The sequence below is a fragment of the Oreochromis niloticus genome, linkage group LG22, assembly GCF_001858045.2.
Source record: "Oreochromis niloticus isolate F11D_XX linkage group LG22, O_niloticus_UMD_NMBU, whole genome shotgun sequence".
Taxonomy (NCBI): domain Eukaryota; kingdom Metazoa; phylum Chordata; class Actinopteri; order Cichliformes; family Cichlidae; genus Oreochromis; species Oreochromis niloticus.
In genome coordinates this window covers 8,813,356-8,831,936 of record NC_031985.2, presented here as the reverse complement: position 1 = coordinate 8,831,936, position 18,581 = coordinate 8,813,356, and positions in this window count along the sequence as shown.

Genomic DNA, 18,581 nt, shown 5'->3' with positions numbered 1-18,581 from the left:
ATTTTCATGTGTATGTAAGCATGCTGCAAAACCGTCTGCACTCTGCGTCACTAACAATTTTTCAAATCCAGACAGTATCGGTAAATGAAACTCTTAACCCTCAAAACACGGAGCGCAAACTCGTTTATGAGCATGTTTGCATTGTGTATATAATAAAATGATAAAACAACTTTATCTAATAATTTTATGAACAATCAATAATTTTCCCACCCTAACACTTTCCAAGGGTGATGTCCATATGGTGATTTGTGGGTTTCTTCATTTTATGGTCCACTGCATCATATTTTCAAAAGAGTGTTATGGTAGAACAGACACAAGAAAATATTTTTCTGTGTTCCATCCTCAGTTACCTTGACACAATAGGAATCAGCTGTGATGCTTATACCTATCATTATGTTTCACAGGTTTTAGATTTATTTTGATAACAAGATGTTTTACACAAACTTTGTAATTGTAGAGAAATAATCAATCCATTTGGATATGTCTTTTTCTAACAGGAACCCCAGAAAGCACCCGAGGATTAACAGGGTAAGGCTCTTCAAGAGTAGTGTTTTTCATGGTGTAATATATGCGGGTCGTTCTGCTGCCAGTACTCCACAAACTAAAGCACTGCGTGCATCATTAGCCTCAATAATACGAAGCCTAGAATATTGCCTCTGGTGGCTTGCTGCAGTACAAGTAATGTGAGTCTGTTATTTTATGAGAGCAACTGGCCCTCACAGTGTCTCCAGATAAAATTCTGGTCTTTGGACAAATGCAGTCGATTACCCCTGATCTGTTTATAGTGGCTGGGATGCAGCGGAGCAGAGGTGTGAGTGCCTGACTTAAAACAGGACATGTTAGCTGCATTTACCCCTTAGTTACTCTTTATATAGTTGGTAGGAGTCAGATTACGTTTCTTTTTAGCTGAAAAACATTACACCCAGGCAAGGGCGTAGATTTGGTTTTGGCATTGGTGGGGACGGATGATTCAACCGCCAAACCCTGCCTGGTTTCTTTTTTTTCTCTTTTTGTCTTTGCTTCTTGATAAAAAGGAGAAATATACTTGCCTACATATGCTATTCTACATGCTTTTAAACCATTTAAAATTACAATTCATAGTTTTATATGTGAATTATATAATGTTAAATTACTATTAAACAAATGACTGACTAAGTATTTTAGACTTTAGTTTACTTCAGACATATTCCATATAAATCAGGTATCATACAAAAATAAAAATAACTTCAAATACATTCATGACAATAAAAGAATATGACTTTAAGGACTTACCAACATTACTTCAGTTATAGTACACCAACATCTCTCACACATTAGCACTAAGTGAACACTGAATGACCTGGTGGTTTTTGTCCATAAAACTACTCATCTAAGATTACCACAAAGTAAAAGATCTCTCAGCAAAATTATGCAACATTTTAGGCACTATTGCCCCGATCAAATCAGTGAGCTGGGATTTTTTATTCTAAACATGAACTACTGTTACAGCAACAGACATGGACTACTGGTGCCCCACACAACAACTCAATGTCCACTATGTGAAGTAGTGATGCGCGAATCATGAACGAATCGTTCAATACTCGAGAATCACTTTACTGACTCATGAATCATGATTCACAAGCGCAACTGACTCACTGACTCATCCCTGTTGCTGTTAGCAAACTAATTTCATTAGTAGAAATATATCTAGCTTATAATTCAAATTGTGAAGAAAAACACAACATCCAGTATCTTAACAAAAACATTTCTGCTCTGAACTGGAAGAAAAAACCCTGAGTAGAAGCTCACATCAAGACAATAGCTCCTCGGTTCACAGTAGCATCACTCTGCTAACATGCTAACAGCACATTTGAGCTACTCACCCCCTCCCTTCCTGCGCTGAATCGTAGGGGAAGCAAATCACTCATGACCAGTGATGGGAATAACGGCGTTACTAACGGCGTTACTTTTTTCAGTAACGAGTAATCTAACTAATTACTATTCCTATCGTTACAACGGCGTTACAGTTACTAACAAGGAAACGCGGTCCGTTACTATTTTTCAACAAACAGACGGTTGAAGCTGTGTTCAGTTTACCGCATCTTATATCAGTTGCAGGAAGTAGCTGTAAGTAATCTGGACGCTACAGCTTTAAGCAGCTGCGCGCTCCCGCGGACGGTAATCACGGTCACTGTCTAGCACAACACCTGGAGCTAAGAGGGCAAAACAATCGCATGAGTGCTGCTGTTTGACTGAGGAAGAATAAAGTAGTCGTGGTAAGTCAATCATATGACCACTTAAAGACAAAGCAACAAGGTGCCAGTTTATAAACTGTGTTGATAGGCCACGTAAAACCAGAGTCATGATAAACAATATATACGCGGCGTTTTTTCCTCAATAGTTTCGCCACGTTAGCGCTAGCAAGCACTCTCTGCTTATGAGCAAAAAAACAAAACAAAAAAAAGTTTTAGGAGTGACGGCGAGAGAGAGAGAGAGAGAAAGAGAGAGGGAGAGAGAGAAAGAGAAAGAGAGAGAGCAGGAAAAGAGAGAGAGCGAGTTTTGAGATGTGAGAGATTTGTGACGTTTAGCGTGTTTGGAGTGTGTAGTTAATGTGTTGTCTTGTGTAGTTAGTGTGTAGTGTTGTGGATAGTTTTGTGTCGTGTGTCAGAACAATGAGGCGACTGCTGTCTCCAGGTAGAAACAGAGGTGATACACCTGCAGCTGTCAGACCTGCAGGTATCAGGCTGTGATGTTCTCCTTTGTAGTGGACACAAAATATTTTTTTGGAGTGGCACAAATAATTTGTGTGGCATCTTATTGAAGAACAGCTGATTGTTCTGTAAATAGTTTGAAATGGTTATTTAAAAAATCAAGGTAAATGGATGCAAATAAATTTGTTGTTTGCAAAACTTGTGCATAGGATTTTAAAATTGACAATTAATATTTGCATTTGAAGTTATGAAATATGATTCATTAAACATGTTTATGGTTGTTACAGTAAAAATATAACTTTTTCTACTGTGATTTTATGTTTTTTGTCTGATTTTAGATCAATTCTGGTTATACAGTATGACAAAATGAGAACATAACTGTAAATTCAGGCACGTGAGGTTGCGCTAAAAAGAATGATACCAAACAAGGCAAAGTAAATAGTTTTTAAAGGTAAAATGTGGAGAGAAAATCAAGAGTAGTAAAAAAATGGCCAATTATACCCTGGACGCCAGAGGGTTAAATGTTCTTTGTTTTTTTTTTAAGTAACGCAATAGTTACTTTTCCAAGTAATTAATTACTTTTAGAATATTGTAACTCAGCTACTAACTCAGTTACTTTTTTGTAGAAGTAACTAGTAACGATAATTGAATTACTATTTCAAAGTAACTTGCCCAACACTGTTCAAGACATGTTGGCCGTTTCTCAATTCTCAAGTACGCGAGTACGTACTCGCGTTCTCGGTGAGTACGTACTCGCCGAGAACGCACGGGAGTTCTCGGCGAGTACGTACTCGCCGGGAGTCCGCTGTTGAGTTTTGGACGAAATGCATTCTGGGATATTTAGTCCACACTGATGCATGCTCGATAAAACGGGCGGAGCGAGAACACATCCGGGACTTTTTCGCGTTCTCGGCTTGATGCGTACTTCGAATTGGAACAGTACTTGGTCTCCGACTGATGACATATCACGAGTACACGAGAACGCAAGTACGCACAAGTACGCATATTGATAAACGCCCGTTGAGAAGATAATTTATCCATTTAAATCAGCTGTGATGGATCAAGGACACATATAAAACCTGCAGTGATACCGGCCCACGTGGACTGGGATTGGGGACCCCTGCTCTATGGGTTCTGCAACCTGGCACCTGTCACAAAAGATGACCCTGTGCCAACAATAAAGCAGAGCCATCAGATCACCTCACTGAAGGATTCAGGGGTTTATCTTTAAAGCATTTGAATGAGGCAAAAGAAAAGAAACCACAATAATAATCAGTTATCAAAATAATCTGATAAACATAGTATATTATGATATTCTGAATATGCAGGCACAGTGAGCTGCTCAGAACAGATAAATTTATCAGTGAACAGTTTTATCATTTGAAGAATTCAAAGTAATTCAAATTTTTATATGCACTGCAGCTCTGGCCTGACAATAGCAGTTAGGAAGGCACAGTGTCTCTAGGACACAGGGAGAGTACAGTTAGTGAATGAGCCAAGGCAGGTTGATAGGCGAGCATGATTAATGCTGTAGCGGCTTATTTGTAGCAGAGTTGCAGTAGGCCATGGGGAGCTGTGGATCCAAGTGAATGGAGTTAGTGTCCCATATGGTAGTGATGGGCAGATGAAGCTTCATGAAGCACTGAAGCTTTTCATCCAATTGCTTCATCCCAGCGCAAAGCGTCTTGAAGCTTCATTTGCTCTAGTAGGACATAAAAATATTAGTTGGCATGCTTTTGAATAGTGTAGCATTTTGCACACAGCCTATAAATGTCAACAACAAAAGGAGCATGTAAAACATGTATATTGTAGTGATGGCAGTATACTGTGTATATTTACACTGGCAGTATGGAAAATGATTATTTGGAAATGCTTAAAATGGAAATGATCATTTACTGTGAGGAGAGGTGTGGTTGGGGTGTGGACAGTGGTTGTGCTTTTGTAACGTTGAGGTATGGACAGCTACACACTGAGGCTTTGAGCCTCAGTCCTGCCTGTTCACATTTTGTTCTGTAAAAACTAAATTTTCACTGCTTTTATGACCTTTTTAGTGGGGAGAACATAGCTAGGATTTAATGATTTAACAAATCTTTTAAATCCTTTGTCCTCCACAATGCTAAATGGCTGGGAGTCCTCAATCACCATGCTAACCAGGTCTTATTTTCTACATCTTCTGTAGAAATTTACATACCTTGTTGGGGGGAATAAGATCAAAATGTCCCCACACAGGGGAGGACATCCTCCTCTTCTTAGCTGGCTCCATTCTCTCTTGACTTTCTCTCCTCACTCTCCTAAACCTCCAAACTGTCTCCAGACTCTCACTAACCGCAGCTCTCCATCAAACACCCACATTTTGAATGAAGTCTGAGGGGTTTATATCGCTGTCATAGCTCGCGGCAAAGTTCAAACCACTTCCTGAACCAGTCATGTGGTACAGCCGGGCAGCGAGGCTTCGGACGTCATCATTTTCAGCTCCTCCCATAAATGAAGCAAGCCTCGTTACGCGCATCGCAGAAATGCCCCCTCCATTACTCGACACAAGCTTTGAAGCCTCGATACAGAACGTCACATCACTACCGTATGCTTCCTAATGATAAGCAAAACCAATAATGTCACGGCTGGGGCAGCAGTCATGTGGTAGAATAAATGAGGACCCTAGATGCAGACGGTGGCGGAGATGCGAGTGGAGGTTTATTTACAGTAAAAATAACAGAGGTGAGGGCAGAACTGAACATAAACTGGGAAAAACTAGTGATGGGTCCAGCAACACTGACGCACCGGCGCTTGTATCAAGCTCACAGAGTGAGCTGTGTCGGTGCGTGCGTCGCTTTAAGAAAAAGTCACGTGATCGATGCAGCTACTGTATCGCTCAGTGCCAACGCGCCAAACTGTGTTTAAAAGGTTCCGCATCTGCCAACGGAACGAGTCGCCACCAACCCCCCCCCCCCCCCCCCCACACACACACACACAAAATTACTCTCGCAAAGATAAATAAAAATACACATCTCTCCATAACAAAATGGAGCTCGAAAGAAAAAGAAATGTTTCTGCTGTGTGTGATCATTTTGATCTTTTAACTGCAAATAGTTTGTCTGTCTTTGCTTCAGTGTAATCTATCAGAATAGGAAAAACAGCAATCGGACTTGCAGTGTAAATTATTTATTTCATTTTATGCAGGTTAAATGTCGCAACTGTTCAGAATTTCTTACACAAAAGCGCCTCCTCAGTGTTTAGGCATTACAGAGCCAAACGTGAAAATGAGGCGACAAACACACCGAGAATGAACAAAAGTAGGCCTATATTGACATTGAACAGCTTTATCATCATTTTTTTGTTGTTGTTAATATGTGTTTTATTATTTTGAAATCAAGCATCTAGGAAGACTGTTCTGGACCAGGCAGTCCTGAATTTTATTATAAAGGACTGCCAACCCCTTAGTATTCAATTCAATTCAATTCAATTTTATTTATATAGCGCCAAATCACAACAAAAGTCGCCTCAAGACGCTTTATATTGTACAGTAGATAGCACAATAATAAATACAGAGAAAAACCCAACAATCATATGACCCCCTATGAGCAAGCACTTTGGCGACAGTGGGAAGGAAAAACTCCCTTTTAACAGGAAGAAACCTCCGGCAGAACCAGGCTCAGGGAGGGGCGGCCATCTGCTGCGACCGGTTGGGGTGAAAGAAGAAAAACAGGATAAAGACATGCTGTGGAAGAGAGACAGAGATTAATAACAGATATGATTCGATGCAGAGAGGTCTATTAACACATAGTGAGTGAGAAAGGTGACTGGAAAGGAAAAACTCAATGCATCATGGGAATCCCCGGCAGCCTACGTCTATTGCAGCATAACTAAGGGAGGATTCAGGGTCACCTGGTCCAGCCCTAACTATATGCTTTAGCAAAAAGGAAAGTTTTAAGCCTAATCTTGAAAGTAGAGATAGTGTCTGTCTCCCGAATCCAAACTGGAAGCTGGTTCCACAGAAGAGGGGCCTGAAAACTGAAGGCTCTCCCTCCCATTCTACTTTTAAATACTCTAGGAACAACAAGTAGGCCTGCAGAGCGAGAGCGAAGTGCTCTAATGGGGTGATATGGTACTACAAGGTCATTAAGATAAGATGGGGCCTGATTATTTAAGACCTTGTATGTGAGGAGCAGGATTTTGAATTCAATTCTGGATTTAACAGGAAGCCAATGAAGGGAAGCCAAAACAGGAGAAATATGCTCTTTCTTTCTAGTCCCTGTCAGTACCCTTGCTGCAGCATTTTGGATCAGCTGAAGGCTTTTCAGTGAGTTTTTAGGACATCCTGATAATAAAGAATTACAGTAGTCCAGCCTGGAAGTAATAAATGCATGAACTAGTTTTTCAGCGTCACTCTGAGACAGGATATTTCTAATTTTAGAGATGTTGCGCAAATGGAAGAAAGCAGTCTTACATATTTGTTTAATATGTGCATTGAAGGACATGTCCTGGTCAAAAATGACTCCAAGGTTCCTCACAGTGTTACTGGAGGCCAAGGTAATGCCATCCAGAGTAAGAATCTGGTTAGATACCATATTTCTAAGATTTTCAGGGCCGAGTACAATAACCTCAGTTTTATCTGAATTAAGAAGCAGAAAGTTAGCGGCCATCCAGGTCTTTATGTCTTTAAGACATTCCTGCAGTTTAACTAATTGGTGTGTGTTACCTGGCTTCATGGATAGATAGAGCTGCGTGTCATCTGCATAGCAGTGAAAATTTATGCTATGTCTTCTAATGATGCTGCCTAAGGGAAGCATGTACAATGTAAATAGAATTGGTCCTAGCACTGAACCCTGTGGAACACCATAATTGACCTTAGTGTGTGAAGAGGACTCTCCATTTACTTGAACAAATTGGAGTCTATTAGATAGATATGATACAAACCACTGCAGTGCAGTACCTGTAATACCTACAGCATGTTCTAATCGCTCTAATAGGATATTATGGTCAACAGTATCGAACGCAGCACTGAGGTCTAGCAGGACAAGCACAGAGATGAGTCCACTGTCAGAGGCCATAAGAAGATCATTTGTAACCTTCACTAAAGCTGTTTCTGTGCTGTGATGAGCTCTGAAACCTGACTGAAACGCTTCAAATAAGCCATTCCTCTGCAGATGATCTGTTAGCTGTTTGACAACTACTCTTTCAAGGATTTTTGATATGAAAGGAAGGTTGGAGATTGGCCTATAATTAGCTAAGACAGCTGGGTCTAGAGATGGCTTTTTAAGTAAAGGTTTAACTACAGCCACCTTGAAGGCCTGTGGTACATAGCTGATTATTAGAGATAGGTTGATCATATTTAAGATCGAAGAATTAATTAATGGCAGGACTTCTTTGAGCAGTTTTGTAGGAATGGGGTCTAAAAGACACGTTGATGGTTTGGAGGAATTAATTATTGAAGTTAACTCAGAAAGATCAATTGGAGAAAAAGAGTCTAACTTAACATCGATGGTACTAAAAGTAGCTGTAGATAATATTACATCTGTGGGATGATTATTGGTAATTTTTTCTCTAATGATAAAAATTTTATTTGTGAAGAAGTTCATGAAGTCATTACTAGTTAACGTTAAAGGGATTGTTGGCTCAGTAGAGCTCTGACTTTTTGTCAGCCTGGCTACAGTGCTGAAGAGAAACCTGGGGTTGTTCTTATTTTCTTCAATCAGTGACGAATAGTAAGATGTTCTGGCTTTGCGGAGGGCTTTCTTATAAAGCAGCAAACTATTTCTCCAGGCTAAATGATGATCCTCTAAATTTGTGACACGCCATTTCCTCTCCAGCTGACGAGTTATCTGCTTTAGGCTACGTGTTTGAGAATTATACCACGGAGTCAGCTACTTCGGATTTGAGGCCTTAGTTTTCACAGGAGCTACAGTATCCAGAGTCGTACGTAGTGAGGAGGTAAAATTATTAACAAGATAATCGACCTCTGTTGGAGTAGCGTTCAGGTAGCTGCTCTGCTCTGTGTTGGTACAGGGCATTGAAGATGATAACAGTGGGTGGATTATATTCTTAAACTTAGTTACAGCACTTTCAGAAAGACATCTACTGTGATAAAGTCTACTCTCCGCTGCTGTGTAATCAATTATTGTAAATGTAAATGTTATCAGGAAATGATCAGACAGCAGAGGGTTTTCAGGAAACACTGTTAAATGTTCAGTTTCTATGCCATACGTTAAAACAAGATCTAGAGTGTGATTAAAGTGGTGGGTGGGTTCTTTTACATTTTGAGAGAAGCCAATTGAGTCTAATAACAGATTAAATGCCATGTTGAGGCTGTCATTTTTAGCATCTACAAGGATGTTAAAATCACCCACAATAATTATTTTATCAGAGCTGAGCACTAAATCAGATAAAAAGTCTGAGAAATCAGAGAGAAACTCTGTGTAAGGCCCAGGTGGACGATAGATGATAACAAGTAAGACTGGTTTCTGAGTTTTACAGCTGGGGTGGACGAGGCTAAGCATCAGGCTTTCAAATGAATTAAAAGTCTGTCTTGGTCTTTCATTAATTAATAGACTGGTGTGAAAAACTGCTGCCACACCGCCCCCTCGGCCTGTGCTTCGGGATTTCTGGTAGTTAGAATGACTCGGGGGTGTTGATTCATTTAAACTAACATACTCATCCTGCTGCAACCAGGTTTCTGTAAGGCAGAGTAAATCGATTTGTTGATCAATTATTAAGTCATGTACTAACAGAGACTTGGAGGAGAGAGACCTAATATTTAATAATCCACATTTCACTGTTTTACTCTTTGGTTCAGATGTGGATTCTGTATTGTTCTTTCTTTGTGATTTTTTATGTTTAAGTTGTTTATTGCTGGTTTTTAGTTTGTTTTTTGTCTGTTTGGGAGCTGACACAGTCTCAATGGAGATGGGTTTTTGCGGGGGGTAGCAGGAGGAGAGAAGCTGCAGAGAGGCGTGTAAGACTGCAACTCTGCTTCCTGGTCCCAACTCTGGATAGTCATATTTTGGGGAGTTTAATAAATTGGTCCATATTTCTAGAAATGAGAGCTGCTCCATCCAAAGTGGGATGGATGCCGTCTCTCCTAACAAGACCAGGTTTCCTCCAGAAGGTTTGCCAATTATCTATGAAGCCCACATCGTTTCTGGGACACCACTCAGACAGCCAGCAATTTAAGGAGAACATGCGGCTAAACATGTCACTCCTGGTCTGATTGGGGAGGGGACCAGAGAAAACTACAGAGTCCGACATTGTTTTTGCAAAGTTACACACCGATTCAGTATTCAGTATTGTGGAGAGTGTCGGAGAGGAACATTCCTTTAACGTACTGGGAGGATAGGAAGACATCTTATCAGAACTTTTTCCACCTGGCTTTACAGTTTTTGTGTACCCCAGCTTCATCTGTGCCTGTGAGTTTTCCAAAGCTGAGGAAATGGTTTAAAACAACAACAACAACAACAACAAAACGCAATAGACTGAATGCAAAAACATTGGATAAACTTATTTTTCTGAATCGAAATTTATAATAAACTCTGAGTCGATTACATTTAAATGGGTAATATTATATTCACAATACTTTCCATGGAAAGTACAATACCTTACAGTGTATACAAGTATAAAAGTATAATATAACTAGGTCATTGAATCAGTGTCTTTTGTGAGTCTCAAGTAAGTTGCCTGCAAAATATTTAAGGTCCAGTAGGTGTCAGTATGGAGCAAAACAGCAACACTGTGTCGACACAGTATCGATACAGTTTGGGGAATGTGCTGAAACGCTTCACGAGGCCTCATCTACCCATCACTAGGTAAAACTAACAAACAAACCTGGAACATAAGCGCTATATAAATGCAATCCATCATTATTATTATTAACATAACGTCAGCGGGAGAACTCAGAGACGGCAGATGAGGAAGGTTGGCCAGAGAGACGCAGAGGAACATAGTGAATGAACACAGACGACGCAACAAGGAGCACAAGCTGACACCCACTATATATACACACACAGGATAATGAGGGAATGACACACAGGAGGGGAGCACAGCTGAACCTAATTCACAAGACGAGACACAGACCTACAAAGTAAAACAGGAAACTCACAGACTGTTTGACAACACAAAACTCGGCGACACGAACAGAGCACGGAGGGGAGACACAGGTAGGGATGATAGAAACGCTAAACACACAACTCAAACCCCAAGAACAAATACAAAACAATAAACTAGAAAATAATAATAGTAAAAACAAAGTGCTGGGTCACCGACCCAGGACCATGACAAATAAGTCCTACAAGCTGGACGAAGAGATATCAAATGTGTACTTTATCTGTCAACACTGCAGGTGAACACACTGTTATCCTGTTTTAAAAGATTTAATGTTTTTTGATGTGGATGACTCTACTTTTATCTGTTTACAGTGTCATGCATACTTAAATGTAGCAGTGATAATTATGTTTTTGTATACGTGTTTGCATAGATGCATGCAAGTCATTGTGACTCTAAACACAATAACTTGAAAAGCTGTGAATGAATCCTGATTAAACTTTGTGGGGGTGTCGAGTGGTGTCCTGTTAACAATCTATTAAAGTTTGTCTTACATCCAGCGTGCTTCATGGTCAACGTAAAGATTTTATGCAAAAACTGACAAAAAGCCTTATAACTTAGAAACTATGACTTTTATAAGTTTGTGTGTTGTCAATAACTAGACTTGTAGTCAAGACCACCTAATCCGAGACCAAGACAAGACCAAGACCAGAGGGTATCGAGACCAAGACCGAGATAAAAAAAGTCTTTAAACTGCAGCCAGATGCTGCTTCGTTTACAGGTGTCAGGCATATTTATGTGTTTTTGCTTTCGCACAGCCCTCCTCACCGCTGTCTACTGTCTCACTCACTTACTGAGAGGACAGACGCACGCTCCACTTGACTGCCGCGTCTCTCACCCTCTCTGTTTTTCACATAATGATATTATCCTATATCCTCGCATGTGATTGGCCACAATATGGAGGGATTGGAGCATAACTGAGCCACTGTGTGAGAGCTGAGCAGCGAAAGGAAATTAAGTGAGGGTAGAAATGACTGTAAGATTATTAGGCTCTGTTTTGAGTTTTGTTCAAAAAAGAATGACTTCATATACATGTATGCACATACATACAGGACACCTTAAACTAGTTTTTTAATTTAGTAGCAAGGCAGAACAAAGTCGGGCCTGTATCAAGACACAGGGACTAAACCCCAATTCAACCAGACCCAGAACTGATCCGGAATTAAAACAGAACCAGAATCAGAACTAGATGATAGCAGCACTGAAAATCATCATAGACCTGCACTACACTTATTTTTTTAATTCTACCAAAGTACACTGTTTAGATTCTGAAAAGTTTATATAATTATTTAGCCTTGTTGTGCAAACAAGCCTGCATAACTTAATAAATATAGAATTTGAAAAGTAACAAATGGTATCTAAAAAGAAACAGGTACTAGATACATGTTCTGATGAGTTTTGGTAAACAACCATTTGACTAACATGTGTGTCTCACCTGCTCTTGTTCCATCTCTGTTCTGTCCTCATTCTCCTCTCTCTCCCGCTCTGTTCCTCTCTCTCCCTCTCTCTCCCTCTCTGCTCCTCTCTCTCCCTCTTTGTGCTGACAATCAAGCCAAACACCAACATCATCAAATATACAGTTGAAACCAGATATTTACATACTCTTCAGATAAAAACACAAACACTTATTTAATTGTAACATCAAATCACACTAAATGTTTAATTTTTTAGATTGATAAATATAAAAAACATGTTTGTTAACTTTAAGAGTAAAGAGAGAAACTATCTGTATTTCTTAATTGCAAATGGCACCAAATTGTATTCAAAACTGAGCCACACTTATGGGGCTCCACAATTCTTTTCCCGGTGTTTTGGTTGACATCTCTTGATTTTCCCATGTCACAGAAACAGTGGGCGTTTATCAATATGCGTACTTGTGCGTACTTGCGTTCTCGTGTACTCGTGATACGTCATCAGTCGGAGACCAAGTACTGTTCCAATTCGAAGTACGCATCAAGCCGAGAACGCGAAAAAGTCCCGGATGTGTTCTCGATCCGCCCATTTTATCGAGCATGCATCGGTGTAGACTTGGGACAGCTAAATATCCCAGAATGCATTTCGTCCAAAACTCAACAGCGGACTCCCGGCACATCGTTTTCAAACCCCCCCCCCCCCGCTCGCGGACTTCTCACTACTCAGGTTAAAGAAACCCCAGCAGCTGTCTATAGTATTGAGTGTCCACTAGAATAGAAATAAAAGCGTTCTAACATCTCACCTGCTTGTTTTTATTAAGGTATGTACACGTATGTACATGCACACTATTTTTATTAATAGAGGTTTCACTACTGAGGTTAAAAATGATATATCAGTCACTTAGATCACTTCTAAATGTTAATGTTTGGTTTATTTCAGTGTTTTATTTGTTCCTGAGTAAACCGGTTTGGCTGTGATTAAAGTTAAGCTTCATAACATGTTACTCACAGTTAAATTAGGAGGGGACGGCAGTAAAAACTCCGGACCTGTGACATCATCACGTACGCTGGTGTTCCGACTGTACAAATCACGAGTCCGTGCTCGCGTACTTGAAAATTGAGAAACGGCCCACGAGTCCGTGCTCGCGTTCTCGGCGGGTACGTACTCCCGTGCGTTCTCGGCGAGTACGTACTCACCGAGCACGCGAGTACGTACTGGCGTACTTGGGCATTGATAAACGGCCAGGCTCTGTGTTTTGCCTTATATGCATCCACAGGTGTGCCACCAATTTACTCACATGGACTCTACTAACCTATCAGAAGCTTCTTCAACTCAGAATGGAATCGTCTGGAGTTTTCTTATTAATTAACAATAAACTTAGTGTATATGTACTCCTAAATTTGATGAAAGTGATTAAAATAGACAGCTCCCTCTTTTTATTCTGACATTTAACTGATTCAAAAGATATTTCAACATTTATTTATCTAAAACAAAAGTTTACTCTAAATTGATGTTTAACAGTAAAAAATAGTTTTTATGTTTTCTCCCTAAAGTGTATGTAAATATCTGGTTTCATCTGTGAATATACTGCTGTGTATTGAAATTTCTCTTGTTTTGCATAGATATACTGAACAACATACAAAGCATAATATATAAAATAACATCTACCTGAGTTTTTTCTTTGAAAGAAGCTCCTTATGTCCATTGTTGTGTTCATCAGTACACAATTGAAACTGATTTAGAGCGCTTTGTTTAGCCGTGGAGGGTAACAACTGAAAACATGAAATGTAAGCTAAGACTCTCTAAAAAATCAGCATTGTTGTTCGGCTTTTTATTTATCCATTTGTTGATTCACTCGAAGAGTAAGTAACAAAAACCAACTGATCAGTTTGATATCAATCTTTTGTGATACACCGTCATATTTACATTATTAGTTCAGTACGAATGATTTGCTTTGGTACCTGGTCAAACTTAAGCTCTCCTCTGTCTGCAGCAAACTCGCAGGCAGCAGCTTCTCCCCCCTCGCTCACATGTGTGCTGTGCTCAGTCGCCTAGTGCCTGAGCTCGGATCGTACCAAAATTAGGGGGAATTTACGACGGTGCACTCTGCGCTTTGTGTGTTGTTTTTGTTTTATACAGTTGTCAGCCAGGCATCTAACTAACAAATTACACTCCAAAAGACCCCATGCTTCTGAAAAAATGACCCGGGCTTAAGCCCAGTAAGCCACCCCCCCCCCCCCCCCCCCCCCCGCTCCGTTGATGGTTGACTCCAAATCTCCTGAACACTATGTCGATTTGAGAACGCAAGACCGAAACAGCGAGACCAAGACCGAGACCAAGACAAAAGTCCGTCGAGACCAAGACCACGTAAAAGTGGTCTCGAGACATCCAACTCTATCAATAACTAGAAAATATCATGTCACATTTGACCTCTGACCTCAATTTTACATTTCACATCTGCCTTCCTTTTATGTTGACCCCAAATGTCTTAAACCTTTAAGGAAAGAAAGTATTGTCAGGAGAAGGAGAATAAGCTGCCTAGTTGGTTAAAAATATACTGAAGTATTTATAAATCAATACCTATTATTCATTACATACTTCTACTCTGTCACGTTTCCATTGAAAGTACATACTGCCCAGAGACTGAGCGGCCTCGGTGGAGGTTTGCACTCTCAGAGTGTTTCTATTATTCCACTACAAATAAAAACATGCAAACAGAGCTCAAAGTGAAATTTCCACTGTCCTCCTTCTCTGACTCTTGTGTTGTGTTTGCAGCCTTCTCTCTGTCGTTCTTACTTTGCAACACTTTTGTGGCAGAGCTGCCATCGTGTGTTAAAATACACAGTGTAGCTCAAATCTGCAACAACTTCAGCTGATGACTTGTCAACTTTCAAGCTGCTGAGCAGCAGAGCAGTGTTTGTGTCTTTGAATAAAATGCTGTCTGATAGACCCATTTAAAAAAAAGATCAAATAAATTCAGACCTGCAAAGAAATGCAGTAATACGTTCTCATCAAGAAGGAATATTTATTTTTGTGTTCTTACATATGTGTAAAAGAGTTTTACTGTATTCTGTCACAGGATTATTTTTATCTACTGAAAGGTCTCTAGCCGGGGCAAGAAAAGCATAGAGGTATGCTTTATGTCAGACTTCTAACATATGGGGTGTGGAAGTCATCTGGTCATCAGGTCCTACAGCTGAAAACCTGGCAGTGGACACAGACCCGCCTGTCTGCATTGGGTGGAAGTAAGCATCAAAGGCATTTGGACGGGGGGAGTGGGTGCTGACTCTCTGTGCATGTGTATATGTGTGTGTGCGTGTGTATCCCGTGTCCAGCGTCGTGAGCTTCTCCTTGATTTTATCCATATTGTGGACACAGTCTAAGTACTCGTGGCTCTACCCACTGCTTCAATCATTCCGGCCAGCCTTGTGGGATTTTGAGCAGCTCTAACCGCTTTCATTAGTCGTCGATAAGTTGCTCCGATCAGCAAGAACCCTGTTATTGTGGTTGCGAATAGGTAGTTGTCCTCAATGTCCTCCATTGAGTGTTTCCAGGCACACGACACACCACTGCTGCCACCAATCCATTGTGTATCCGGCAGTAAACGTTACTGCAGGACACTCAGGCTCCCCTGAGCCTGGGCTTCTCATCAAGAAGAGGGTGTCAGTTGTGTTTAGAGACCAGCTGACCAAATCCAAATGTGCACATGCTCACGCATACATGTATTTCACATGCACGTGCACAAAATAAACCAGGGTATTGCTGCCAATGTAACATGGTGTTCATTTTGTAAATTAGGCCCCTGTCACACAAACCTAGACAAAAACTGCAGTGAGTCGTGCTTTAATTTAAATTTTTGGATATTTTCCTGACTGTGGTTTTTAAATTTTACTAACTGGTTTGATGCAATTATTCACAAAATAATTATTTGATTAATTAAGTAAAAATAGTCGACCTTTCAAAGTCTTGAACTTTTGGACTGTTTTTTTGAAAGCATTGTTTTTGTTTATTTACATGTTGCTGGCAGAAGTTTGAAGTTTTTCTTTGTTCACTGACAAAAAAAAGCAAAAACACTGAACTCAGATCAGTTAGTTTACTTTACAGAAATGTAACCTCATAGTTTCACTGTACAGATTGTTCTTTAGAGCCACTGTGGTTTAGGTGCAGTACTTACTGTGTGCTGAGACTTTACAGCATCAGTACTGTGTGAGGCGTTTAGGGTCTGTTTTATTGCTGCTGAAAACACAGACAGGTGTATTAAACCACAGGTGAGCAGTTCTTCAGCCTGAATCCCATTTACTGTAGAGCTGTTGTTGTTTTCTTTTCTTTTCTTTTTCAAGCCACTATTATAAAAAAGAACGTAATCTTTATGGCTTAACGGCCCAAATAAAGTTAATGTTGAGTCAGTGCGTCATCTTGTGGTGCAAATTGGTATTGCACTGAAGAACAGCCCAGCCCACAGAACGTGTGTGCAGATGTTTTAGACCCAAATGTTTTGGAGCTTTTTCTTCACATTCTGTTGATTGTTTAGTTTATTTTGAAATGTTTTCAGGTCTGTGCTAGAGTGAAGATAAAAGAGAAAATTACAGTGATAAATACAAAATGACTGCAATTAAAGAGAAACGTTTTCCATGACGGGAGGTGTGTTATTATGTTTATCACTAAGTAGTTTTTCTTAAATTTTTCTGAGTGACTTTCCTTTCAAAGAGCTGTTCTGCCCTCTGGTCATACAAGTGTTACTGTTACACACCCCTCTGCAGGACTGTGATAGTTGTGTGTTTATGAAAATCAGACTCCGGCGTGCAGCACAGAGCAGTTATTGGTGACCTCATGAATATTTAGCCTTTAGAGATGTTTTCCAGCTCAAAGAGATTCAGAGTGAATGTTTTACCTTCTGTGAAGGTTCAGTTTAGATGTTCTATACGCAGGTTTGGAGCTCAGACGCGGTGAAGACTGTTGGCTTTTGTACAGTGACCTTTGACCTCCAGAGTTTCCTGTATGACTCAGATTTGGTTGTTTGGGTTTGATCCTGTTTGTTTTTGTCAACTGCTGAACGGCTGCAGAGAAAACTCAGTGACTGTGTGAGAGACGTCTAAATATGATGATTTCATGCTTAAATGTGGAGATTAATGCATTTGAACACTTTACACATGATGGTCATGTGACCAAAACAAGTCACAGAAACTAAACCTGTTTAAACCTGTTTGTACTGAGAGTAAATTTTACTTCAGGAGTCGTTGATGTTGGATTATGTTCAGGACGTCAGAGTTTATGTTTCCATGTGTTGTAAACTGATACAGGAAGGTCAAACATGGCTGTGTATCTGATAAAGTATGTGTTAAATAAGAGATGTGTTTTAACAAAAGGTAAAGCTGCATTGAAAATAATTCATATTGTGACAAAGGAGAAGAAGATAAAACCTGAAGAACATGTTTTCTGCATTGACGTGTTTGTTCCTGAAAGCTGCACAGAGTGTTGTGATAATTCGAGCTTCTATTGTCAGCTGAACATCTTTAAATCAGATTCATTCCCTCTAAAAACAAAACAGGTTCCAGACCAAAGATGGTTCACAGTATTTATCAGCTTCGACTCTCCGGTGTGTGACGGGTCTGAGCAGTTCTTGATGCCTTTTACTGCCCTGGATTGAAATGATGAGTGTAGATGTTATTATTCTGTCTCCTGCAGCTTTCACAGTTAAACTTTACAGAAACTAAAAACCATCAGTCTACATCACAGGAAAAAAAGGAGCTCAAAATATTTTTGCTGAGAGAAATGAAACGATTGAAGGATCTCAGAGTTGCTGCTGAAAACCCGACTTTAGTATTTTTGTTATTTTTGTACATTAAACTTCCTTCGTGTCCTCTGACTGACCAGCTGATTGTTGAACAGTGATAACAGAAAATTACATTTGTAAATCCTGAGTGGTACTAATAATGTATTAAACTACAGTACATCAGTAATGTCCTCCACCATGTAACGAAATGATGGATTAATAAATTATTTGGTGAAAATAACAGCTTTGTTTGATGACTGGATCAGTTTACTCTTTGATCACTTTCTTTCTCACTTGTTAATAATGCCTGTATTACATGTAAACAGACATTAATAGCTGCATCACTGCTAACATTTATAATTAATCCTCTGCTGTTATCAAGTCATGCCATAGTTGTACATGACCAGTGGTTATTAGTATTATCGTAGCTGTTTGGGTTTGTTTTGTACCAACAAAACCAAGGAACAGAGAAAATAGGTTGTGGGTTTTTTTATATAGATTATTTGATACTTGTCTGCAAATTTCAGTATCCATCGATATTCAAGGACTGGTTTTGATATTTCAAGATATGAAACCTAAAAATGTCTAAAAACAAGGAGGAAGTGTTGAAATGT